Raw genomic sequence first — 21,666 nt, forward strand, 5'->3', positions numbered from 1 at the left:
AGCGCGTGGTACTTATAAGGCAGTACACAGCAAAGCAATGCCGAGGATGTGAGTTCGAGCCTCATCTGGAGTTCAATTTTAAGAATTTGAAGAATCCTCTCTATTTCTGTCGATTTAGCTAGTAAGCATTAATCTACACTACAGAGACCAGCAATGTGCAAAAGTCCTTAACTAGTCATACAACTAGCAATACTCTACTTTGTACACTTTCCCAGAGCTACAGTGGCGCAATCGGTCAGCGCGCGGTACTTATAAGGCAGTACAGCAGAGCAATGCCGAGGTTGTGAGTTTGAGCCTCACCTGGAGCAAGATTTTAGGAAATTAAAGAAATCCCTCTGTCTCTGCCGAGTTACCTAGTAAGCACTTATCTACAGAGATCAGAGATTTGCAAAAGTCATACAACTGGTAATACTCTACTTTGTACACTTTCCCGGAGCTCCAGTGGCGCAATCGGTTAGCGCGGTACTTATAAAGCAGTACACAGCAGAGCAATGCCGAGGTTGTGAGTTCGAGCCTCACCTGGAGCATGATTTTAAGAAATTAAAGAAATCCCTCTGTCTTTGCCGAGTTACCTAGTAAGCATTTATCTACAGAGATCAGAGACTTGCAAAAGTCCTAAACTAGTCATACAACTAGTAATACTCTACTTTGTACGCTTTCCCAGAGCTCCAGTGGCGCAATCGGTCAGCGCGCGGTACTTATAAGGCAGTACACAGCAGAGCAATGCCGAGGTTGTGAGTTCAAGCCTCACCTGGAGCATGATTTTAAGAAATTAAAAATCTTAAGTCTCTGCCGAGTTACCTAGTAAGCATTTATCTACAGACAGCAGCTATTTGCAGAAGTTCTAAACTAGTCATACCACTAGCAATACTATACTTTGTGCACATTCCCAGAGCTCCTGTGGCGCCATCGGTCAGCGCGTGGTACTTATAAGGCAGTACACAGCAAAGCAATGCCGAGGATGTGAGTTCGAGCCTCATCTGGATTTCAATTTTAAGAATTTGAAGAATACTCTCTATTTCTGTCGATTTAGCTAGTAAGCATTAATCTACACTACAGAGACCAGCAATGTGCAAAAGTCCTAAACTAGTCATACAACTAGCAATACTCTACTTTGTACACTTTCCCAGAGCTTCAGTGGCGCAATCGGTCAGCGCGCGGTACTTATAAGGCAGTACACAGCAGAGCAATGCCGAGGTTGTGAGTTTGAGCCTCACCTGGAGCATGATTTTAAGAAATTTAAAAATCCTAAGTCTCTACTGAGTTACCTTGTAAGCATTTATCTACAGAGATCGCATATTTGCAAAAGTCCTAAACTAGTCATAGAACTAGCAGTACTCTACTTTGTACACTTTCCCAGAGCTCCAGTGGCGCAATCGGTCAGCGTGCGGTACTTATAAGGCAGTACACACCAGAGCAATGCCAAGGTTGTGAGTTCGAGCCTCACCTGGAGCATGATTTTAAGAAATTAAAGAAATCCCTCTGTCTCTGCCGAGTTACCTAGTAAGCATTTATCTACAGAGACCACCAATGTGCAAAAGTCCTTAACTAGTCATACAACTAGCAATACTATCATGTATATTCTTCCCCAGAGCTCCAGTGGCGCAATCGGTCAGCGCGCGGTACTTATAAGGCAGTACACAGCAGAACAAAGCCGAGGTTGTGAGTTTAAACCTCACCTGCAGCATGATTTTAAGAAATTAAAGAAATCCCTCTGTCTCTGCCGAGTTACCTAGTAAGCACTTATCTACAGACACCAGCTATTTGTAGAAGTTCTAAACTAGTCATACAACTAGCAATACTCTACTCTGTACTCTTTCCCAGAGCTCCAGTGGCGCAATCGGTTAGTGCGCGGTACTTATAAGGCAGTACACAGCAGAGCAATGCCGAGGTTGTGAGTTCGAGCCTCACCTGGAGCATGATTTTAAGAAATTTAAAAATCCTAAGTCTCTACCGAGTTACCTAGTAAGCATTTATCTACAGACACCAGCTATTTGTAGAAGTTCTAAACTAGTCATACAACTAGCAATACTCTACTCTGTACTCTTTCCCAGAGCTCCAGTGGCGCAATCGGTCAGCGCGCGGTACTTATAAGGCAGTACACAGCAGAGCAATGCCGAGGTTGTGAGTTCGAGCCTCACCTGGAGCATGATTTTAAGAAATTAAAGAAATCCCTCTGTCTCTGCCGAGTTACCTAGTAAGCATTTATCTACCGAGATCAGAGAGTTGCAAAAGTCCTTAACTAGTCATACAACTAGTAATACTCTACTTTGTACACTTTCCCAGAGCTCCAGTGGCGCAATCGGTCAGCGCGCGGTACTTATAAGGCAGTACACAGCAGAGCAATGCCGAGGTTGTGAGTTCGAGCCTCACCTGGAGCATGATTTTAAGAAATTAAAGAAATCCCTCTGTCTCTGCCGAGTTACCTAGTAAGCATTTATCTACAGAGATCAGAGAGTTGCAAAAGTCCTAAACTAGTCATACAACTAGTAATACTCTACTTTGTACACTTTCCCAGAGCTTCAGTGGCGCAATCGGTCAGCGCGCGGTACTTATAAGGCAGTACACAGCAGAGCAATGCCGAGGTTGTGAGTTCGAGCCTCACCTGGAGCATGATTTTAAGAAATTTTAAAATCCTAAGTCTCTACTGAGTTACCTAGTAAGCATTTATCTACAGACACCAGCTATTTGCAAAAGTTCTAAACTAGTCATACAACTAGCAATACTCTACTCTGTACTCTTTCCCAGAGCTCCAGTGGCGCAATCGGTCAGCGCGCGGTACTTATAAGGCAGTACACAGCAGATCAATGCCGAGGTTGTGAGTTCAAGCCTCACCTGGGGCATGATTTTAAGAAATTAAAGAAATCCCTCTGTCTCTGCCGAGTTACCTAGTAAGCACTTATCTACAGAGATCAGAGATTTGCAAAAGTCATACAACTAGTAAAACTCTACTTTGTACCCTTTCCCAGAGCTCCAGTGGCGCAATCGGTCAGCGCGCGGTACTTATAAGGCAGTACACAGCAGAGCAATGCCGAGGTTGTGAGTTCGAGCCTCATCTGAGGCATGAATTAAAGAAATCCATCTGTCTCTGCCGAGTTACCTAGTAAGCATTTATCTACAGAGACCAGCAATGTGCAAAAGTCCTTAACTAGTCATACAACTAGTAATACTCTACTTTGTACACTTTCCCAGAGCTCCAGTGGCGCAATCGGTCAGCGCGCGGTACTTATAAGGCAGTACACAGCAGAGCAATGCCGAGGTTGTGAGTTCGAGCCTCACCTGGAGCATGATTTTAAGAAATTAAAGAAATCCCTCTGTCTCTGCCGAGTTACCTAGTAAGCATTTATCTACAGAGATCAGAGAGTTGCAAAAGTCCTAAACTAGTCATACAACTAGTAATACTCTACTTTGTACACTTTCCCGGAGCTCCAGTGGCGCAATCGGTTAGCGCGGTACTTATAAGGCAGTACACAGCAGAGCAATGCCGAGGTTGTGAGTTCGAGCCTCACCTGGAGCATGATTTTAAGAAATTTAAAAATCCTAAGTCTCTACCGAGTTACCTAGTAAGCATTTATCTACAGACACCAGCTATTTGTAGAAGTTCTAAACTAGTCATACAACTAGCAATACTCTACTCTGTACTCCTTCCCAGAGTTCCAGTGGCGCAATCGGTCAGCGAGCGGTACTTATAAGGCAGTACACAGCAGAGCAATGCCGAGGTTGTGAGTTCGAGCCTCACCTGGAGCATGATTTTAAGAAATTAAAGAAATCCCTCTGTCTCTGCCGAGTTACCTAGTAAGCATTTATCTACAGAGATCAGAGAGTTGCAAAAGTCCTAAACTAGTCATACAACTAGTAATACTCTACTTTGTACACTTTCCCAGAGCTCCAGTGGCGCAATCGGTCAGCGCGCGGTACTTATAAGGCAGTACACAGCAGAGCAATGCCGAGGTTGTGAGTTCAAGCCTCACCTGGAGCATGATTTTAAGAAATTAAAAATCCTAAGTCTCTGCCGAGTTACCTAGTAAGCATTTATCTACAGACAGCAGCTATTTGCAGAAGTTCTAAACTAGTCATACCACTAGCAATACTATACTTTGTGCACATTCCCAGAGCTCCTGTGGCGCCATCGGTCAGCGCGTGGTACTTATAAGGCAGTACACAGCAAAGCAATGCAGAGGATGTGAGTTCGAGCCTCATCTGGAGTTCAATTTTAAGAATTTGAAGAATCCTCTCTATTTCTGTCGATTTAGCTAGTAAGCATTAATCTACACTACAGAGACCAGCAATGTGCAAAAGTCCTTAACTAGTCATACAACTAGCAATACTCTACTTTGTACACTTTCCCAGAGCTACAGTGGCGCAATCGGTCAGCGCGCGGTACTTATAAGGCAGTACAGCAGAGCAATGCCGAGGTTGTGAGTTTGAGCCTCACCTGGAGCAAGATTTTAGGAAATTAAAAAATCTCAGTCTCTGCTGAGTTACCTGGTAAGCATTTATCTACAGAGATCGCAGATTTGCAAAAGTCCTAAACTAGTCATAGAACTAGCAGTACTCTACTTTGTACACTTTCCCAGAGCTCCAGTGGCGCAATCGGTCAGCGCGCGGTACTTATAAGGCAGTACACAGCAGAGCAATGCCGAGGTTGTGAGTTCGAGCCTCACCTGGAGCATGACTTTAAGAAATTAAAGAAATCCCTCTGTCTCTGCCGAGTTACCTAGTAAGCATTTATCTACAGAGATCAGAGAGTTGCAAAAGTCCTAAACTAGTCATACAACTAGTAATACTCTACTTTGTACTCTTTCCCAGAGCTCCAGTGGCGCAATCGGTCAGCGCGCGGTACTTATAAGGCAGTACACAGCAGAGGATGTGAGTTCGAGCCTCACCTGGAGCATGAATTAAAGAAATCCCTCTGTCTCTGCCGAGTTACCTAGTAAGCATTTATCTACAGAAACCACCAATGTGCAAAAGTCGTTAACTAGTCATACAACTAGCAATACTATCATGTATATGCTTCCCCAGAGCTCCAGTGGCGCAATCGGTCAGCACGCGGTATTTATAAGGCAGTACACAGCAGAACAAAGCCGAAGTTGGGAGTTCAAGCCTCACCTGCAGCATGATTTTAAGAAATTAAAGAAATCCCTCTGTCTCTGCCGAGTTACCTAAAAAAGCACTTATCTACAGAGATCAGAGATTTGCAAAAGTCATACAACTAGTAAAACTCTACTTTGTACACTTTCCCAGAGCTCCAGTGGCGCAATCGGTCAGCGCGCGGTACTTATAAGGCAGTACACAGCAGAGCAATGCCGAGGTTGTGAGTTCAAGCCTCATCTGAGGCATGAATTAAAGAAATCCCTCTGTCTCTGCCGAGTTACCTAGTAAGCATTTATCTACAGAGACCAGCAATGTGCAAAAGTCCTTAACTAGTCATACAACTAGTAATACTCTACTTTGTACACTTTCCCAGAGCTCCAGTGGCGCAATCGGTCAGCACGCGGTACTTATAAGGCAGTACACAGCAGAGCAATGCCGAGGTTGTGAGTTCGAGCCTCACCTGGAGCATGATTTTAAGAAATTAAAGAAATCCCTCTGTCTCTGCCGAGTTACCTAGTAAGCATTTATCTACAGAGATCAGAGAGTTGCAAAAGTCCTAAACTAGTCATACAACTAGTAATACTCTACTTTGTACACTTTCCCAGAGCTTCAGTGGCGCAATCGGTCAGCGCGCGGTACTTATAAGGCAGTACACAGCAGAGCAATGCTGAGGTTGTGAGTTCGAGCCTCACCTGGAGCATGATTTTAAGAAATTTAAAAATCCTAAGTCTCTACTGAGTTACCTAGTAAGCATTTATCTACAGACACCAGCTATTTGCAGAAGTTCTAAACTAGTCATACAACTAGCAATACTCTACTCTGTACTCTTTCCCAGAGCTCCAGTGGCGCAATCGGTCAGCGCGCGGTACTTATAAGGCAGAATGTGAGTTCGAGCCTCATCTGGAGTTCAATTTTAAGAATTTGAAGAATCCTCTCTATTTCTGTCGATTTAGCTAGTAAGCATTAATCTACACTACAGAGACCACCAATGTGCAAAAGTCCTTAACTAGTCATACAAGTAGCAATACTATCATGTATATGCTTCCCCAGAGCTCCAGTGGCGCAATCGGTCAGCACGCGGTATTTATAAGGCAGTACACAGCAGAACAAAGCCGAAGTTGGGAGTTCAAGCCTCACCTGCAGCATGATTTTAAGAAATTAAAGAAATCCCTCTGTCTCTGCCGAGTTACCTAGTAAGCACTTATCTACAGAGATCAGAGATTTGCAAAAGTCATACAACTAGTAATACTCTACTTTGTACACTTTCCCAGAGCTCCAGTGGCGCAATCGGTCAGCGTGCGGTACTTATAAGGCAGTACACAGCAGAACAATGCCGAGTTTGTGAGTTCGAGCCTCATCTGGAGCATGAATTAAAGAAATCCCTCTGTCTCTGCCGAGTTACCTAGTAAGCATTTATCTACAGAGACCAGCAATGTGCAAAAGTCCTTAACTAGTCATACAACTAGTAATACTCTACTTTGTACACTTTCCCAGAGCTCCAGTGGCGCAATCGGTCAGCGCGCGGTACTTATAAGGCAGTACACAGCAGAGCAATGCCGAGGTTGTGAGTTCGAGCCTCACCTGGAGCATGATTTTAAGAAATTAAAGAAATCCCTCTGTCTCTGCCGAGTTACCTAGTAAGCATTTATCTACAGAGATCAGAGAGTTGCAAAAGTCCTAAACTAGTCATACAACTAGTAATACTCTACTTTGTACACTTTCCCAGAGCTCCAGTGGCGCAATCGGTCAGCGCGCGGTACTTATAAGGCAGTACACAGCAGAGCAATGCCGAGGTTGTGAGTTCGAGCCTCACCTGGAGCACGATTTTAAGAAATTTAAAAATCCTAAGTCTCTACTGAGTTACCTAGTAAGCATTTATCTACAGACACCAGCTATTTGCAGAAGTTCTAAACTAGTCATACAACTAGCAATACTCTACTCTGTACTCTTTCCCAGAGCTCCAGTGGCGCAATCGGTCAGCGCGCGGTACTTATAAGGCAGTACACAGCAGATAAATGCCGAGGTTGTGAGTTCGAGCCTCACCTGGAGCATGATTTTAAGAAATTAAAGAAATCCCTCTGTCTCTGCCGAGTTACCTAGTAAGCATTTATCTACAGAGACCACCAATGTGCAAAAGTCCTTAACTAGTCATACAACTAGCAATACTATCATGTATATTCTTCCCCAGAGCTCCAGTGGCGCAATCGGTCAGCGCGCGGTACTTATAAGGCAGTACACAGCAGAACAAAGCCGAGGTTGTGAGTTCAAGCCTCACCTGCAGCATGATTTTAAGAAATTAAAGAAATCCCTCTGTTTCTGCCGAGTTACCTAGTAAGCACTTATCTACAGAGATCAGAGATTTGCAAAAGTCATACAACTGGTAATACTCTACTTTGTACACTTTCCTAGAGCTCCAGTGGCGCAATCGGTCAGCGCGCGGTACTTATAAGGCAGTACACAGCAGAGCAATGCCGAGGTTGTGAGTTCGAGCCTCACCTGGAGCATGATTTTAAGAATTTAAAAATCCTAAGTCTCTGCCGAGTTACCTAGTAAGCATTTATCTACAGAGACCAGCAATGTGCAAAAGTCCTTAACTAGTCATACAACTAGTAATACTCTACTCTGTACTCTTTCTCAGAGCTCCAGTGGCGCAATCGGTCAGCGCGCGGTACTTATAAGGCAGTACACAGCAGAGCAATGCCGAGGTTGTGAGTTCGAGCCTCACCTGGAGCATGATTTTAAGAATTTAAAAATCCTAAGTCTCTGCCGAGTTACCTAGTAAGCATTTATCTACAGACAGCAGCTATTTGCAGAAGTTCTAAACTAGTCATACCACTAGCAATACTATACTTTGTGCACATTCCCAGAGCTCCTGTGGTGCCATCGGTCAGCGCGTGGTACTTATAAGGCAGTACACAGCAAAGCAATGCCGAGGATGTGAGTTCGAGCCTCATCTGGAGTTCAATTTTAAGAATTTGAAGAATCCTCTCTATTTCTGTCGATTTAGCTAGTAAGCATTAATCTACACTACAGAGACCAGCAATGTGCAAAAGTCCTAAACTAGTCATACAACTAGCAATACTCTACTTTGTACACTTTCCCAGAGCTACAGTGGCGCAATCGGTCAGCGCGCGGTACTTATAAGGCAGTACAGCAGAGCAATGCCGAGGTTGTGAGTTTGAGCCTCACCTGGAGCAAGATTTTAGGAAATTAAAAAATCTCAGTCTCTGCTGAGTTACCTAGTAAGCATTTATCTACAGAGATCGCAGATTTGCAAAAGTCCTAAACTAGTCATACAACTAGCAGTACTCTACTTTGTACACTTTCCCAGAGCTCCAGTGGCGCAATCGGTCAGCGCTCGGTACTTATAAGGCAGTACACAGCAGAGCAATGCCGAGGTTGTGAGTTCGAGCCTCACCTGGAGCATGAATTAAAGAAATCCCTCTGTCTCTGCCGAGTTACCTAGTAAGCATTTATCTACAGAAACCACCAATGTGCAAAAGTCCTTAACTAGTCATACAAGTAGCAATACTATCATGTATATGCTTCCCCAGAGCTCCAGTGGCGCAATCGGTCAGCACGCGGTATTTATAAGGCAGTACACAGCAGAACAAAGCCGAAGTTGGGAGTTCAAGCCTCACCTGCAGCATGATTTTAAGAAATTAAAGAAATCCCTCTGTCTCTGCCGAGTTACCTAGTAAGCACTTATCTACAGAGATCAGAGATTTGCAAAAGTCATACAACTAGTAATACTCTACTTTGTACACTTTCCCAGAGCTCCAGTGGCGCAATCGGTCAGCGCGCGGTACTTATAAGGCAGTACACAGCAGAACAATGCCGAGGTTGTGAGTTCGAGCCTCATCTGGAGCATGAATTAAAGAAATCCCTCTGTCTCTGCCGAGTTACCTAGTAAGCATTTATCTACAGAGACCAGCAATGTGCAAAAGTCCTTAACTAGTCATACAACTAGTAATACTCTACTTTGCACACTTTCCCAGAGCTCCAGTGGCGCAATCGGTCAGCGCGCGGTACTTATAAGGCAGTACACAGCAGAGCAATGCCGAGGTTGTGAGTTCGAGCCTCACCTGGAGCATGATTTTAAGAAATTAAAGAAATCCCTCTGTCTCTGCCGAGTTACCTAGTAAGCATTTATCTACAGAGATCAGAGAGTTGCAAAAGTCCTAAACTAGTCATACAACTAGTAATACTCTACTTTGTACACTTTCCCAGAGCTCCAGTGGCGCAATCGGTCAGCGCGCGGTACTTATAAGGCAGTACACAGCAGAGCAATGCCGAGGTTGTGAGTTCGAGCCTCACCTGGAGCATGATTTTAAGAAATTTAAAAATCCTAAGTCTCTACTGAGTTACCTAGTAAGCATTTATCTACAGACACCAGCTATTTGCAGAAGTTCTAAACTAGTCATACAACTAGCAATACTCTACTCTGTACTCTTTCCCAGAGCTCCAGTGGCGCAATCGGTCAGCGCGCGGTACTTATAAGGCAGTACACAGCAGATCAATGCCGAGGTTGTGAGTTCGAGCCTCACCTGGAGCATGATTTTAAGAAATTAAAGAAATCCCTCTATCTCTGCCGAGTTACCTAGTGAGCATTTATCTACAGAGACCACCAATGTGCAAAAGTCCTTAACTAGTCATACAACTAGCAATACTATCATGTATATTCTTCCCCAGAGCTCCAGTGGCGCAATCGGTCAGCGCGCGGTACTTATAAGGCAGTACACAGCAGAACAAAGCCGAGGTTGTGAGTTCAAGCCTCACCTGCAGCATGATTTTAAGAAATTAAAGAAATCCCTCTGTTTCTGCCGAGTTACCTAGTAAGCACTTATCTACAGAGATCAGAGATTTGCAAAAGTCATACAACTGGTAATACTCTACTTTGTACACTTTCCCAGAGCTCCAGTGGCGCAATCGGTCAGCGCGCGGTACTTATAAGGCAGTACACAGCAGAGCAATGCCGAGGTTGTGAGTTCGAGCCTCACCTGGAGCATGATTTTAAGAAATTAAAGAAATCCCTCTGTCTCTGCCGAGTTACCTAGTAAGCATTTATCTACAGAGACCAGCAATGTGCAAAAGTCCTTAACTAGTCATACAACTAGTAATACTCTACTCTGTACTCTTTCTCAGAGCTCCAGTGGCGCAATCGGTCAGCGCGCGGTACTTATAAGGCAGTACACAGCAGAGCAATGCCGAGGTTGTGAGTTCGAGCCTCACCTGGAGCATGATTTTAAGAAATTAAAGAAATCCCTCTGTCTCTGCCGAGTTACCTAGTAAGCATTTATCTACAGACAGCAGCTATTTGCAGAAGTTCTAAACTAGTCATACCACTAGCAATACTATACTTTGTGCACATTCCCAGAGCTCCTGTGGTGCCATCGGTCAGCGCGTGGTACTTATAAGGCAGTACACAGCAAAGCAATGCCGAGGATGTGAGTTCGAGCCTCATCTGGAGTTCAATTTTAAGAATTTGAAGAATCCTCTCTATTTCTGTCGATTTAGCTAGTAAGCATTAATCTACACTACAGAGACCAGCAATGTGCAAAAGTCCTAAACTAGTCATACAACTAGCAATACTCTACTTTGTACACTTTCCCAGAGCTACAGTGGCGCAATCGGTCAGCGCGCGGTACTTATAAGGCAGTACAGCAGAGCAATGCCGAGGTTGAGAGTTTGAGCCTCACCTGGAGCAAGATTTTAGGAAATTAAAAAATCCTCAGTCTCTGCTGAGTTACCTGGTAAGCATTTATCTACAGAGATCGCAGATTTGCAAAAGTCCTAAACTAGCAGTACTCTACTGTGTACACTTTCCCAGAGCTCCAGTGGCGCAATCGCTCAGCGCGCGGTACTTATAAGGCAGTACACAGCAGAGCAATGCCGAGGTTGTGAGTTCGAGCCTCACCTGGAGCATGAATTAAAGAAATCCCTCTGTCTCTGCCGAGTTACCTAGTAAGCATTTATCTACAGAGACCAGCAATGTGCAAAAGTCCTTAACTAGTCATACAACTAGTAATACTCTACTTTGTACTCTTTCCAAGCGCTCCAGTGGCGCAATCGGTCAGCGTGCGGTACTTATAAAGCAGTACACAGCAGAGCAATGCCGAGGTTGTGAGTTCAAGCCTCACCTGGAGCATGATTTTAAGAAATTAAAGAAATCCCTCTGTCTCTGCCGAGTTACCTAGTAAGCATTTATCTACAGAGACCACCAATGTGCAAAAGTCCTTAACTAGTCATACAACTAGCAATACTATCATGTATTTTCTTCCCCAGAGCTCCAGTGGCGCAATCGGTCAGCGCGCGGTACTTATAAGGCAGTACACAGCAGAACAAAGCCGAGGTTGTGAGTTCAAGCCTCACCTGCAGCATGATTTTAAGAAATTAAAGAAATCCCTCTGTTTCTGCCGAGTTACCTAGTAAGCACTTATCTACAGAGATCAGAGATTTGCAAAAGTCATACAACTGGTAATACTCTACTTTGTACACTTTCCCAGAGCTCCAGTGGCGCAATCGGTTAGCGCGCGGTACTTATAAGGCAGTACACAGCAGAGCAATGCCGAGGTTGTGAGTTCGAGCCTCACCTGGAGCATGATTTTAAGAAATTAAAGAAATCCCTCTGTCTCTGCCGAGTTACCTAGTAAGCATTTATCTACAGAGACCAGCAATGTGCAAAAGTCCTTAACTAGTCATACAACTAGTAATACTCTACTCTGTACTCTTTCTCAGAGCTCCAGTGGCGCAATCGGTCAGCGCGCGGTACTTATAAGGCAGTACACAGCAGAGCAATGCCGAGGTTGTGAGTTCGAGCCTCACCTGGAGCATGATTTTAAGAAATTAAAGAAATCCCTCTGTCTCTGCCGAGTTACCTAGTAAGCATTTATCTACAGAGATCAGAGAGTTGCAAAAGTCCTAAACTAGTCATACAACTAGTAATACTCTACTTTGTACACTTTTCCAGAGCTCCAGTGGCGCAATCGGTCAGCATGCGGTACTTATAAGGCAGTACACAGCAGAGCAATGCCGAGGTTGTGAGTTCAAGCCTCACCTGGAGCATGATTTTAAGAATTTAAAAATCCTAAGTCTCTGCCGAGTTACCTAGTAAGCATTTATCTACAGACAGCAGCTATTTGCAGAAGTTCTAAACTAGTCATACCACTAGCAATACTATACTTTGTGCACATTCCCAGAGCTCCTGTGGTGCCATCGGTCAGCGCGTGGTACTTATAAGGCAGTACACAGCAAAGCAATGCCGAGGATGTGAGTTCGAGCCTCATCTGGAGTTCAATTTTAAGAATTTGAAGAATCCTCTCTATTTCTGTCGATTTAGCTAGTAAGCATTAATCTACACTACAGAGACCAGCAATGTGCAAAAGTCCTAAACTAGTCATACAACTAGCAATACTCTACTTTGTACACTTTCCCAGAGCTACAGTGGCGCAATCGGTCAGCGCGCGGTACTTATAAGGCAGTACAGCAGAGCAATGCCGAGGTTGTGAGTTTGAACCTCACCTGGAGCAAGATTTTAGGAAATTAAAAAATCTCAGTCTCTGCTGAGTTACCTAGTAAGCATTTATCTACAGAGATCGCAGATTTGCAAAAGTCCTAAACTAGTCATACAACTAGCAGTACTCTACTTTGTACACTTTCCCAGAGCTCCAGTGGCGCAATCGGTCAGCGCTCGGTACTTATAAGGCAGTACACAGCAGAGCAATGCCGAGGTTGTGAGTTCGAGCCTCACCTGGAGCATGAATTAAAGAAATCCCTCTGTCTCTGCCGAGTTACCTAGTAAGCATTTATCTACAGAAACCACCAATGTGCAAAAGTCCTTAACTAGTCATACAAGTAGCAATACTATCATGTATATGCTTCCCCAGAGCTCCAGTGGCGCAATCGGTCAGCACGCGGTATTTATAAGGCAGTACACAGCAGAACAAAGCCGAAGTTGGGAGTTCAAGCCTCACCTGCAGCATGATTTTAAGAAATTAAAGAAATCCCTCTGTCTCTGCCGAGTTACCTAGTAAGCACTTATCTACAGAGATCAGAGATTTGCAAAAGTCATACAACTAGTAATACTCTACTTTGTACACTTTCCCAGAGCTCCAGTGGCGCAATCGGTCAGCGCGCGGTACTTATAAGGCAGTACACAGCAGAACAATGCCGAGGTTGTGAGTTCGAGCCTCATCTGGAGCATGAATTAAAGAAATCCCTCTGTCTCTGCCGAGTTACCTAGTAAGCATTTATCTACAGAGACCAGCAATGTGCAAAAGTCCTTAACTAGTCATACAACTAGTAATACTCTACTTTGTACACTTTCCCAGAGCTCCAGTGGCGCAATCGGTCAGCGCGCGGTACTTATAAGGCAGTACACAGCAGAGCAATGCCGAGGTTGTGAGTTCGAGCCTCACCTGGAGCATGATTTTAAGAAATTAAAGAAATCCCTCTGTCTCTGCCGAGTTACCTAGTAAGCATTTATCTACAGAGATCAGAGAGTTGCAAAAGTCCTAAACTAGTCATACAACTAGTAATACTCTACTTTGTACACTTTCCCAGAGCTCCAGTGGCGCAATCGGTCAGCGCGCGGTACTTATAAGGCAGTACACAGCAGAGCAATGCCGAGGTTGTGAGTTCGAGCCTCACCTGGAGCATGATTTTAAGAATTTAAAAATCCTAAGTCTCTGCCGAGTTACCTAGTAAGCATTTATCTACAGACAGCAGCTATTTGCAGAAGTTCTAAACTAGTCATACCACTAGCAATACTATACTTTGTGCACATTCCCAGAGCTCCTGTGGTGCCATCGGTCAGCGCGTGGTACTTATAAGGCAGTACACAGCAAAGCAATGCCGAGGATGTGAGTTCGAGCCTCATCTGGAGTTCAATTTTAAGAATTTGAAGAATCCTCTCTATTTCTGTCGATTTAGCTAGTAAGCATTAATCTACACTACAGAGACCAGCAATGTGCAAAAGTCCTAAACTAGTCATACAACTAGCAATACTCTACTTTGTACACTTTCCCAGAGCTACAGTGGCGCAATCGGTCAGCGCGCGGTACTTATAAGGCAGTACAGCAGAGCAATGCCGAGGTTGAGAGTTTGAGCCTCACCTGGAGCAAGATTTTAGGAAATTAAAAAATCCTCAGTCTCTGCTGAGTTACCTGGTAAGCATTTATCTACAGAGATCGCAGATTTGCAAAAGTCCTAAACTAGCAGTACTCTACTTTGTACACTTTCCCAGAGCTCCAGTGGCGCAATCGCTCAGCGCGCGGTACTTATAAGGCAGTACACAGCAGAGCAATGCCGAGGTTGTGAGTTCGAGCCTCACCTGGAGCATGAATTAAAGAAATCCCTCTGTCTCTGCCGAGTTACCTAGTAAGCATTTATCTACAGAGACCAGCAATGTGCAAAAGTCCTTAACTAGTCATACAACTAGTAATACTCTACTTTGTACTCTTTCCCAGCGCTCCAGTGGCGCAATCGGTCAGCGTGCGGTACTTATAAGGCAGTACACAGCAGAGCAATGCCGAGGTTGTGAGTTCAAGCCTCACCTGGAGCATGATTTTAAGAAATTTAAAAATCCTAAGTCTCTGCCCAGTTACCTAGTAAGCATTTATCTACAGAGATCAGAGATTTGCAAAAGTCATACAACTAGTAATTCTCTACTCTGTACACTTTCCCAGAGCTCCAGTGGCGCATTCGGTCAGCGCGCCGTACTTATAAGGCAGTACGAGTTACCTAGTAAGCATTTATCTACAGAGATCAGAGACTTGCAAAAGTCCTAAACTAGTAATACTCTGCTTTGCTCCAGTGGCGCAATCGGTCAGCGCGCGGTACTTATAAGGCAGTACACAGCAGAGCAATGCCAGGGTTGTGAGTTCAAGCCTCACCTGGAGCATGATTTTAAGAAATTTAAAAATCCTAAGTCTCTGCCGAGTTACCTAGTAAGCATTTATCTACAGACACCAGCTATTTGCAGAAGTTCTAAACTAGTCATACAACTAGCAATACTACACTTTGTGCACATTCCCAGAGCTCCTGCGGCGCCATCGGTCAGCGCGTGGTACTTATAAGGCAGTACACAGCAAAGCAATGCCGAGGATGTGAGTTCGAGCCTCATCTGGAGCATAATTTTAAGAAGTACTCTACTTTGTACACTAGCAGTACTCTACTTTGTACACTTTCCCAGAGCTCCAGTGGCGCAATCGATCAGCGCACGGTACTTATAAGGCAGTACACAGCAGAGCAATGCAGAGGTTGTGAGTTCGAGCCTTACCTGGAGCATGTTTTTAAGAAATTAAAGAAATCCCTCTGTCTCTGCCGAGTGACCTAGTAAGCATTTATCTACAGAGATCAGAGATTTGCAAAAGTCCTTAACGAGTCATACAACTAGCAATACTGTCATTTATATGCTTCCCCAGAGCTACAGTGGCACAATCGGTCAGCATGCGGTACTTATAAGGTTGTACAGCGCAGAGCAATGCTGAGGTTGTCAGTTCAAGCCTCACCTGGAGCATGATTTTAAGAATTTGAAGAATGCTCTCTATTTCTGTCGATTTAACAAGTAAGCATTAATCTACACTACAGAGACCAGCGATGTGCAAAAGTCCCTAACTAGTCGTCACAACTAGCAATACCATCATTTGTATGCTGAGGTTGTGAGTTTGTGCCTCACCTGGAGCATGATTTTAAGAAGTAAAAAATCCTAACTCTCTGCCGAGTTACCTAGTAAGTATTTATCTACAGAGATCAGAGATTTGCAAAAGTCCTAAATTAGTCATACAACTAGCAATACTCCTGTGGCGCAATCGGTTAGCGCGCTGTACTTATAAGGCAGTACACAGCAGAGCAATGCCAAGGTTCTCTCTGTCTCTGCCGAGTTAACTACTAAGCATTTATCTACATCTATAAAATAACTTGTATTCGTTCACAAAGCTCCAGTGGTGCAATCGGTCAGCGCCCAGAACTTATAACCCAGTTTGCAGCAGAGCAGTGTTGCAGTTGTGAGTTTGAGTCTCGCCCAAAAGTATTTTATGAACCTATAGTATGTGTAGCTTTCTCATGTTTGATTTTGTGGCTCTTCATATTTAATTGTAAACATTATATGCTTCATTTTTATTCACAAGTCAAAATAAAGTTAAATCATGTATCTCAACTCATGATTAAGACTTAATAAAAACAAAATACTTGAATTCAATACTTTAACCTAACCGTTAACCCTGAAATAGATGGGCAACTGTAAGGTGGCCCATATCAGCTTTGCTGTTAATACAGGCAACATATTAATACAGACATAAAAGTTATAAAGGTCTTGCCATGGAAGTAATATTACTTCTTGAGGTCAGGAGAAAAACCTCCCTTTGAAAATCCTGCCGGTTGAAACTACTTTGCCTTCATCGTTACAATTGACCCTTCCCATTGATTTATCACAATCAACTGGAAGTAAAGGGTAATTCAGGCACCATCTATGCACTGAGCAAAGGCACCTTGGGACTGCGACAGACAGTTCACAACCTCCCATCAATTTCAAGATGATAAAAACAAGAGCTACAGAGTAAAGGTGCGGGGCTGGAGACCAGGAAAGACCGGGAGCCGGGCAGCTGAGAGGGTCCCTAAGGTGTTTGCTTGTTAATTAGCTGCATAAAAAAACAATCAGCTTAACAAGCAAAATAGTTATTAGACTCCCCTCATGAGGGCTCTGATCACTTTGACAACTGTTGTAGTAGATAAAGGGTATGCAAGTGGAGCAGAGTTGCATGATTTTGCCTAAAACAAAAAGGAATTACTTTGAAAGCTAGAGAGCCTGTGTTTTATTCTCATTTTAAACTTTGAGGCTATTCAGTCACAAGTATAATGTTAACCAGTAACACTGGCCAATAATGCAATTGTCAAAATGTGAATGAGAGCAGCAATATATAGCATTCTCTGAATGCTTGTATAAGCTTTGACAGAAATCGCAGGCATTAGAAGGGAATTTGGGCTCTTCCCCATACAAACAAAATGAAATTCTCTTTTGCATGGGCTTGTAACTTAAGTTGGTCCTTACCGCTCTCCAAACAGCTTGCCATAAGTAATTGGTTTATTTATACTAATGACACCAGTGAGGTCTGGACACATGCAGTGCAAGGGGCAAATACACACGCGTGAAACTGGACATCACTACTGTAGCTGTCATAACTGGAGCTGAGCACTGAGGCCAGGCAGATGCCACGGTTGAGGTGTGGATGGCAAAAGAGTGCTTGGCTTGGATGAGGGCCATCCTGTCCCACAGTGATGTGGACAAAAGAGTGCTTGGCTTGGATGAAGGCCATCCTGTCCCACAGTGATGTGACCAGAAGAGCTGCTTTCATTACGAGCTGCCGGGGAACTGGGGGGATCTGGTTTAATACCAGCCAGCTGCCTGAACTGAGCGTTTTAATACATTGTTTGTAATTTGTGTGGTTGATTGAGATTGTGTACATATATGTGTATGCTTAGTTTAAAGATATGATGAACATTTTTTAACATCTGAGGTGGTTTCTTACTATTTTATGGGATCGTAAATTAGCCCAATTTTTATCTTTCTGTCTTAAACAACAGATCGCATCTGTCATTTCAGAAGTACCTATAAGTAACAAAATAAATTATGTTACTTTTTTGAAGTTTTGAGTTCCAAAGGTTCCAAAGAATACATTGAAATAATATGTTAAATTGTTCTCTGATATCTACATAGAAGATATGTGGCTTTATTAAGTATAAAAAATATCCAGAGACGCTTTTACATGGCCATTTACAACTCTAGGATTTGCCTTAAGAATGAAATGGTCTATTATTACTTTATTTGAAATGGTCATGAATAATAATGTTGAGCTTTGCTCTGATTGGTTGCTTCTCAGAGCAGTTCAGTAGCTCTTTGTTTGTGTGTAAGCAGACCTTGGGCTCTATTTTAATTATCTAAAATGCACTGTGCATAGTCTAAAAAGGCGTGTCCAAATTTACTTTTGCATATTAATGACGGGAAAATTAGGTTGTGCGCCTAGCACACTGTCTAAAAGGGTTGTTACTATTCTCGTAATGAGTAATGGGTGTGTTTTGGGCATAACATGCAATGAGAGTCATCCTCTTTAAAAGCCAGTTGCACTTGCGCCACGCCAATTCCCTATTTAGATGGTAAACAGAAAAATTAAAACGAGGAAGAAGACCCCCAATTTAAGAATTTTGTTAAAAACTGCGTTGTTTTTATTTGTATTGAAATTGTTTTTTTATTTTAAGTCGTTTTCTTTCAGTCACGGAAGTAAAATTAGCAGGCTTTTAATTGCTGTAAATGAATATCCTACATGATCAGTGTAATCTCAAAAAATAATCCATAAAATGCAAAAAAAAGGATTAACATTTTTTATTTGTAACAAACAGGAAATAAAGAATTTACAAACGTGTAGAGAGACTAAACTTTTAGCATTCGGACAGCGCTGTGAGTGTTTAAAAAAAAGCATTACTTAAAAAAGGTTCTCATCTCACCATATTCACAGGTACAAAGTCATCATATACAATAAATCCATGGGTTATAGCATTAAAAATAGCTAAAAGTAGCTTAAAGTAAAACATTTAATTACTTATCAGGCTACAGGTGAAGTAGCTCTTTACGCCTTCTAACGTCTCATAATTGGTCCTCATTTATGTCCATAAGACTCAATAATAATAATCTTTTACATTTTAATCCTTTAATTTTTTATATTTAAAAACAGTTGTGTGCTGCTGCGCATCCATGTGTGTGATAAGCAAACGCGCGTTGTCTTCCCGTTTATAGCCGCATATTACTAACGCGCTCATTAAATAACAAAAACAATATTGCGCCATTGACTTTAGACCAGGTTTTTGTTGGTCAATGGCGTAGTCTATTTTAGTTGTCTCAAAATAGCAATGCACCAACAATGCGGCTGAACACACCTCGTTTTCAGACCAGAACGCCCTTGGGCGCAAAATTAGGCGCAAATGCATTTTTATTTGTAATGCATTTGTTATTTAAACAACATGGTGCTAAATGTGAAAATGATATATGCATTGCGCCGGTTGCATGATAGGGTCTCTTATGTTTAAGCCTGTATCAGATGAAGATACAGAATTTTAGGCATAATCAATTGTTAGGAGATTGTTAATGGAAATGTCGTATGAAAGAGTCGTACGTTTTTTTTGTAGGTTGTTTATTTTTTGGTTTGTGTGTTTTCAGTATGGACCTGTAAAACGTAACTGTAAAGTCAATAGTAGAACTTCTGCCTGAACGCTTTAGCATTAACTAGCATATAATGCTAATTCAGTAGTCACAACTTTGTTTTTAGGATTGTAACAGCATTTTAATATATTTAATGTGTAATTTAATGATGGGCGTGCATCTCGACTGTAACGTCACAGTTGGTGTAATGTTGAGATTGGCCTGTTTTCCAGCAGTCTTTTGCAAGCATAAGGTTTACACAAGGTGCTGGTATGCTGATGACCACCAGCATGGTCATACCAGCAACAAGTATCCTTTGACCAGCAACAAGACCAGCATATGTTGTGTTTTGTTGCTGGTATGCTGGTGACCACCAGCTATACCAGCACCAAACCAGCATAGACCAGCATGGCAATTATTCTGGTCTATGCAGTTTTTTTCAACAGACATCTGTGTGACCAAACTTTATCTATTAATTAAGCTATGCCATAGTCATAACATTATGTAATATCAAAAGCGTTATCCCTTTCTAAGTCAAAAAGTAGTTGTTTACAATAATGTAACGTTTTAAAAGTTACATTCCCTAGAGATGCTCTTTTGCATACAGCAGATTGTTTTTATTATCTGATGGTCCCATTTATCAGTAAAAAACTGTGAAAGGTTTGATTCACCACCATAAACACTGCATTTCAGTTGATGAACGGAAGGCTGTGTGCATGCATGTGTAAACAGCGTACATGCTTTAAAGAAAAGTGCTGTTATTTCAATTTGCTGCTTAGCAATATTTTGTATGTATGAAGCAAGAAGGTGAGAATGCATAAATCCTTGCAACATACGCATTATTGCTGTTTTAATGTTGAACTTCTGCTAGCATCTGAGCGTTACAAACAACATTTGCTTTAACAACACAATCTGTTCCTCATGGCGGCCATTTGGTTTATTGACTATATACGGCTCACCAACTTGCCACTGTGTGCAATGGCGAGGGTGAAGTCTTCGCTCCAATAATCCACTAAGTGACAACAATACCATTTTAGGAGCAATCCAGTGAATTATGTAAACTGCTCGGGAACATTTCACCTGATATTGCTGCAGTTAATCACAGAGAGGTCTTATGAAGAACTGGAAGATGCTCATAAATCAGTTTAGGGTTGTGTGACGCTCAAGCTGTTTTTTAGCGTGTGCGGCATTGTCCCGAGTACAAAGTAATCTCTTTTATCAGTTTTAAGAGAAGCGCACACCACCACGAAATCTGTTTTATTTATTGTCAGTATAGCGCGCTTATGCTAATGTGATGAAATTGTGGAGCAATTGACCGTGCACGATGGCGCAAACCTCACCGCGACCGCCTCTCCGAGAACCTAGTAAAGCTATTTGCCGAAGAATTCAATTATAAAGATGTGAATCCCCGCAGCATTGGGAAGCTATTACACTTTATTGTACTCAAAATTTTACGCCCTATTCTAACTCTGCACATTTGCAAACATAAACACTGACCTGCGCGTAATTGCATAGTGCTCAGGAGGCATCTGGATATCAATTTTTAGATATTACCTAACACGATTACAGCACAAGATCTTTGCTTGGTGTGCTGATGTTTCTTTCAGGTATTTTAGCGTGCCTTTTGGGCGACCACCCACAAAGCTAAAATCGCTTATATGAAATATGAGTAGTATGTCCAAAAGATCAGTATGCAAAAAAAACAGTATACAATAAATACCAAGATCGCATATTGTTTTTGTCATATCCACATGCGGTAAGAACAACTTAAACAATAAACAGGGTTTGTATTAGTCTGTAAAAACACGTTAACCTTTGTCTTTTTTATTAATCTGTAAAACTGAAGGTCTAAAGGCCTTGAATCACCTTAACAAAGTAAAAAAGAAACCACTTCGCAAAATCATTGCTTCACACAAATGGCTGCATCTCTGTCCAAGAAAACATTATTTATAACATGTTTGTGTGTCTCTCTGGTGTGTGCACATGTGTTTATCTACTTGCTTAGATGAGGTGCGTTAATGGGGTCTTAAGGTGAAAACAGTAATCCATCAGAACCCCCTCCTCTGTGTCCCCTGACCCCCTTGAGAAAAAATCAGAGGTTGCCTATCTAATCTAAAAATCCCCCTACATTCCCCAAACCTGTGACAGTTTGAGAGAAATGGCATCCTGTGTTGACAATATGTAATATGGGGGCTTATAGTGTTCAGCGCTTTAGTTTTAGCCTTCATATTCCCCCTGTGAAGTTCCTTTGGGAGGTGGCGGAGTACCAGTGGATGGTGATTGATTCGAGAGGTTCCGCGCACCGCCTGTTTAAGTTGCCCTTTACTACAGTTCACTGCTTCTTCACTTTAAAGGCTGTGCACTCTTCCTCTGTGTTTCAC

The 21,666-nt window shown here is 42.6% G+C and overlaps 41 non-coding genes across 41 annotated transcripts; all 41 read left to right on the forward strand.

The window, feature by feature from the left end:
• Positions 1 to 665: 665 nt before the first annotated feature.
• Positions 666 to 759, forward strand: trnai-uau (transfer RNA isoleucine (anticodon UAU)). Its single transcript has 2 exons — positions 666 to 703; positions 724 to 759. It is a non-coding gene; the product is annotated as a tRNA-Ile (tRNA).
• A 372-nt stretch (positions 760 to 1,131) lies between these two features.
• trnai-uau (transfer RNA isoleucine (anticodon UAU)) lies at positions 1,132 to 1,225 on the forward strand. Its single transcript has 2 exons — positions 1,132 to 1,169; positions 1,190 to 1,225. It is a non-coding gene; the product is annotated as a tRNA-Ile (tRNA).
• A 136-nt stretch (positions 1,226 to 1,361) lies between these two features.
• Positions 1,362 to 1,455, forward strand: trnai-uau (transfer RNA isoleucine (anticodon UAU)). Its single transcript has 2 exons — positions 1,362 to 1,399; positions 1,420 to 1,455. It is a non-coding gene; the product is annotated as a tRNA-Ile (tRNA).
• A 370-nt stretch (positions 1,456 to 1,825) lies between these two features.
• Positions 1,826 to 1,919, forward strand: trnai-uau (transfer RNA isoleucine (anticodon UAU)). Its single transcript has 2 exons — positions 1,826 to 1,863; positions 1,884 to 1,919. It is a non-coding gene; the product is annotated as a tRNA-Ile (tRNA).
• Positions 1,920 to 2,055: 136 nt separating this feature from the next.
• trnai-uau (transfer RNA isoleucine (anticodon UAU)) lies at positions 2,056 to 2,149 on the forward strand. Its single transcript has 2 exons — positions 2,056 to 2,093; positions 2,114 to 2,149. It is a non-coding gene; the product is annotated as a tRNA-Ile (tRNA).
• A 138-nt stretch (positions 2,150 to 2,287) lies between these two features.
• Positions 2,288 to 2,381, forward strand: trnai-uau (transfer RNA isoleucine (anticodon UAU)). Its single transcript has 2 exons — positions 2,288 to 2,325; positions 2,346 to 2,381. It is a non-coding gene; the product is annotated as a tRNA-Ile (tRNA).
• A 138-nt stretch (positions 2,382 to 2,519) lies between these two features.
• trnai-uau (transfer RNA isoleucine (anticodon UAU)) lies at positions 2,520 to 2,613 on the forward strand. The gene is made up of 2 exons: positions 2,520 to 2,557; positions 2,578 to 2,613. It is a non-coding gene; the product is annotated as a tRNA-Ile (tRNA).
• A 136-nt stretch (positions 2,614 to 2,749) lies between these two features.
• On the forward strand, positions 2,750 to 2,843 carry trnai-uau (transfer RNA isoleucine (anticodon UAU)). Its single transcript has 2 exons — positions 2,750 to 2,787; positions 2,808 to 2,843. It is a non-coding gene; the product is annotated as a tRNA-Ile (tRNA).
• A 127-nt stretch (positions 2,844 to 2,970) lies between these two features.
• On the forward strand, positions 2,971 to 3,064 carry trnai-uau (transfer RNA isoleucine (anticodon UAU)). The gene is made up of 2 exons: positions 2,971 to 3,008; positions 3,029 to 3,064. It is a non-coding gene; the product is annotated as a tRNA-Ile (tRNA).
• A 129-nt stretch (positions 3,065 to 3,193) lies between these two features.
• trnai-uau (transfer RNA isoleucine (anticodon UAU)) lies at positions 3,194 to 3,287 on the forward strand. Its single transcript has 2 exons — positions 3,194 to 3,231; positions 3,252 to 3,287. It is a non-coding gene; the product is annotated as a tRNA-Ile (tRNA).
• Positions 3,288 to 3,885: 598 nt separating this feature from the next.
• On the forward strand, positions 3,886 to 3,979 carry trnai-uau (transfer RNA isoleucine (anticodon UAU)). Its single transcript has 2 exons — positions 3,886 to 3,923; positions 3,944 to 3,979. It is a non-coding gene; the product is annotated as a tRNA-Ile (tRNA).
• Positions 3,980 to 4,578: 599 nt separating this feature from the next.
• On the forward strand, positions 4,579 to 4,672 carry trnai-uau (transfer RNA isoleucine (anticodon UAU)). Its single transcript has 2 exons — positions 4,579 to 4,616; positions 4,637 to 4,672. It is a non-coding gene; the product is annotated as a tRNA-Ile (tRNA).
• Positions 4,673 to 4,810: 138 nt separating this feature from the next.
• trnai-uau (transfer RNA isoleucine (anticodon UAU)) lies at positions 4,811 to 4,894 on the forward strand. Its single transcript is given in 2 exon segments — positions 4,811 to 4,849; positions 4,860 to 4,894. It is a non-coding gene; the product is annotated as a tRNA-Tyr (tRNA).
• A 351-nt stretch (positions 4,895 to 5,245) lies between these two features.
• Positions 5,246 to 5,339, forward strand: trnai-uau (transfer RNA isoleucine (anticodon UAU)). The gene is made up of 2 exons: positions 5,246 to 5,283; positions 5,304 to 5,339. It is a non-coding gene; the product is annotated as a tRNA-Ile (tRNA).
• A 129-nt stretch (positions 5,340 to 5,468) lies between these two features.
• Positions 5,469 to 5,562, forward strand: trnai-uau (transfer RNA isoleucine (anticodon UAU)). Its single transcript has 2 exons — positions 5,469 to 5,506; positions 5,527 to 5,562. It is a non-coding gene; the product is annotated as a tRNA-Ile (tRNA).
• Positions 5,563 to 5,700: 138 nt separating this feature from the next.
• trnai-uau (transfer RNA isoleucine (anticodon UAU)) lies at positions 5,701 to 5,794 on the forward strand. Its single transcript has 2 exons — positions 5,701 to 5,738; positions 5,759 to 5,794. It is a non-coding gene; the product is annotated as a tRNA-Ile (tRNA).
• Positions 5,795 to 6,366: 572 nt separating this feature from the next.
• Positions 6,367 to 6,460, forward strand: trnai-uau (transfer RNA isoleucine (anticodon UAU)). Its single transcript has 2 exons — positions 6,367 to 6,404; positions 6,425 to 6,460. It is a non-coding gene; the product is annotated as a tRNA-Ile (tRNA).
• Positions 6,461 to 6,589: 129 nt separating this feature from the next.
• trnai-uau (transfer RNA isoleucine (anticodon UAU)) lies at positions 6,590 to 6,683 on the forward strand. Its single transcript has 2 exons — positions 6,590 to 6,627; positions 6,648 to 6,683. It is a non-coding gene; the product is annotated as a tRNA-Ile (tRNA).
• A 138-nt stretch (positions 6,684 to 6,821) lies between these two features.
• trnai-uau (transfer RNA isoleucine (anticodon UAU)) lies at positions 6,822 to 6,915 on the forward strand. The gene is made up of 2 exons: positions 6,822 to 6,859; positions 6,880 to 6,915. It is a non-coding gene; the product is annotated as a tRNA-Ile (tRNA).
• Positions 6,916 to 7,051: 136 nt separating this feature from the next.
• trnai-uau (transfer RNA isoleucine (anticodon UAU)) lies at positions 7,052 to 7,145 on the forward strand. The gene is made up of 2 exons: positions 7,052 to 7,089; positions 7,110 to 7,145. It is a non-coding gene; the product is annotated as a tRNA-Ile (tRNA).
• Positions 7,146 to 7,504: 359 nt separating this feature from the next.
• Positions 7,505 to 7,598, forward strand: trnai-uau (transfer RNA isoleucine (anticodon UAU)). Its single transcript has 2 exons — positions 7,505 to 7,542; positions 7,563 to 7,598. It is a non-coding gene; the product is annotated as a tRNA-Ile (tRNA).
• Positions 7,599 to 7,733: 135 nt separating this feature from the next.
• On the forward strand, positions 7,734 to 7,827 carry trnai-uau (transfer RNA isoleucine (anticodon UAU)). The gene is made up of 2 exons: positions 7,734 to 7,771; positions 7,792 to 7,827. It is a non-coding gene; the product is annotated as a tRNA-Ile (tRNA).
• Positions 7,828 to 8,426: 599 nt separating this feature from the next.
• On the forward strand, positions 8,427 to 8,520 carry trnai-uau (transfer RNA isoleucine (anticodon UAU)). The gene is made up of 2 exons: positions 8,427 to 8,464; positions 8,485 to 8,520. It is a non-coding gene; the product is annotated as a tRNA-Ile (tRNA).
• Positions 8,521 to 8,870: 350 nt separating this feature from the next.
• Positions 8,871 to 8,964, forward strand: trnai-uau (transfer RNA isoleucine (anticodon UAU)). The gene is made up of 2 exons: positions 8,871 to 8,908; positions 8,929 to 8,964. It is a non-coding gene; the product is annotated as a tRNA-Ile (tRNA).
• Positions 8,965 to 9,093: 129 nt separating this feature from the next.
• Positions 9,094 to 9,187, forward strand: trnai-uau (transfer RNA isoleucine (anticodon UAU)). Its single transcript has 2 exons — positions 9,094 to 9,131; positions 9,152 to 9,187. It is a non-coding gene; the product is annotated as a tRNA-Ile (tRNA).
• A 138-nt stretch (positions 9,188 to 9,325) lies between these two features.
• Positions 9,326 to 9,419, forward strand: trnai-uau (transfer RNA isoleucine (anticodon UAU)). The gene is made up of 2 exons: positions 9,326 to 9,363; positions 9,384 to 9,419. It is a non-coding gene; the product is annotated as a tRNA-Ile (tRNA).
• A 136-nt stretch (positions 9,420 to 9,555) lies between these two features.
• trnai-uau (transfer RNA isoleucine (anticodon UAU)) lies at positions 9,556 to 9,649 on the forward strand. The gene is made up of 2 exons: positions 9,556 to 9,593; positions 9,614 to 9,649. It is a non-coding gene; the product is annotated as a tRNA-Ile (tRNA).
• A 359-nt stretch (positions 9,650 to 10,008) lies between these two features.
• Positions 10,009 to 10,102, forward strand: trnai-uau (transfer RNA isoleucine (anticodon UAU)). The gene is made up of 2 exons: positions 10,009 to 10,046; positions 10,067 to 10,102. It is a non-coding gene; the product is annotated as a tRNA-Ile (tRNA).
• A 138-nt stretch (positions 10,103 to 10,240) lies between these two features.
• trnai-uau (transfer RNA isoleucine (anticodon UAU)) lies at positions 10,241 to 10,334 on the forward strand. The gene is made up of 2 exons: positions 10,241 to 10,278; positions 10,299 to 10,334. It is a non-coding gene; the product is annotated as a tRNA-Ile (tRNA).
• Positions 10,335 to 10,925: 591 nt separating this feature from the next.
• On the forward strand, positions 10,926 to 11,019 carry trnai-uau (transfer RNA isoleucine (anticodon UAU)). The gene is made up of 2 exons: positions 10,926 to 10,963; positions 10,984 to 11,019. It is a non-coding gene; the product is annotated as a tRNA-Ile (tRNA).
• Positions 11,020 to 11,148: 129 nt separating this feature from the next.
• trnai-uau (transfer RNA isoleucine (anticodon UAU)) lies at positions 11,149 to 11,242 on the forward strand. The gene is made up of 2 exons: positions 11,149 to 11,186; positions 11,207 to 11,242. It is a non-coding gene; the product is annotated as a tRNA-Ile (tRNA).
• A 359-nt stretch (positions 11,243 to 11,601) lies between these two features.
• On the forward strand, positions 11,602 to 11,695 carry trnai-uau (transfer RNA isoleucine (anticodon UAU)). Its single transcript has 2 exons — positions 11,602 to 11,639; positions 11,660 to 11,695. It is a non-coding gene; the product is annotated as a tRNA-Ile (tRNA).
• Positions 11,696 to 11,833: 138 nt separating this feature from the next.
• On the forward strand, positions 11,834 to 11,927 carry trnai-uau (transfer RNA isoleucine (anticodon UAU)). Its single transcript has 2 exons — positions 11,834 to 11,871; positions 11,892 to 11,927. It is a non-coding gene; the product is annotated as a tRNA-Ile (tRNA).
• Positions 11,928 to 12,065: 138 nt separating this feature from the next.
• Positions 12,066 to 12,159, forward strand: trnai-uau (transfer RNA isoleucine (anticodon UAU)). Its single transcript has 2 exons — positions 12,066 to 12,103; positions 12,124 to 12,159. It is a non-coding gene; the product is annotated as a tRNA-Ile (tRNA).
• A 599-nt stretch (positions 12,160 to 12,758) lies between these two features.
• On the forward strand, positions 12,759 to 12,852 carry trnai-uau (transfer RNA isoleucine (anticodon UAU)). Its single transcript has 2 exons — positions 12,759 to 12,796; positions 12,817 to 12,852. It is a non-coding gene; the product is annotated as a tRNA-Ile (tRNA).
• Positions 12,853 to 13,202: 350 nt separating this feature from the next.
• trnai-uau (transfer RNA isoleucine (anticodon UAU)) lies at positions 13,203 to 13,296 on the forward strand. The gene is made up of 2 exons: positions 13,203 to 13,240; positions 13,261 to 13,296. It is a non-coding gene; the product is annotated as a tRNA-Ile (tRNA).
• Positions 13,297 to 13,425: 129 nt separating this feature from the next.
• Positions 13,426 to 13,519, forward strand: trnai-uau (transfer RNA isoleucine (anticodon UAU)). The gene is made up of 2 exons: positions 13,426 to 13,463; positions 13,484 to 13,519. It is a non-coding gene; the product is annotated as a tRNA-Ile (tRNA).
• Positions 13,520 to 13,657: 138 nt separating this feature from the next.
• On the forward strand, positions 13,658 to 13,751 carry trnai-uau (transfer RNA isoleucine (anticodon UAU)). Its single transcript has 2 exons — positions 13,658 to 13,695; positions 13,716 to 13,751. It is a non-coding gene; the product is annotated as a tRNA-Ile (tRNA).
• Positions 13,752 to 14,339: 588 nt separating this feature from the next.
• trnai-uau (transfer RNA isoleucine (anticodon UAU)) lies at positions 14,340 to 14,433 on the forward strand. Its single transcript has 2 exons — positions 14,340 to 14,377; positions 14,398 to 14,433. It is a non-coding gene; the product is annotated as a tRNA-Ile (tRNA).
• Positions 14,434 to 14,562: 129 nt separating this feature from the next.
• On the forward strand, positions 14,563 to 14,656 carry trnai-uau (transfer RNA isoleucine (anticodon UAU)). Its single transcript has 2 exons — positions 14,563 to 14,600; positions 14,621 to 14,656. It is a non-coding gene; the product is annotated as a tRNA-Ile (tRNA).
• Positions 14,657 to 14,901: 245 nt separating this feature from the next.
• Positions 14,902 to 14,995, forward strand: trnai-uau (transfer RNA isoleucine (anticodon UAU)). The gene is made up of 2 exons: positions 14,902 to 14,939; positions 14,960 to 14,995. It is a non-coding gene; the product is annotated as a tRNA-Ile (tRNA).
• The last annotated feature ends 6,671 nt before the right edge of the window (positions 14,996 to 21,666 follow it).

Source organism: Misgurnus anguillicaudatus, chromosome 7 (assembly GCF_027580225.2).
Source record: "Misgurnus anguillicaudatus chromosome 7, ASM2758022v2, whole genome shotgun sequence".
NCBI classification, from domain to species: domain Eukaryota; kingdom Metazoa; phylum Chordata; class Actinopteri; order Cypriniformes; family Cobitidae; genus Misgurnus; species Misgurnus anguillicaudatus.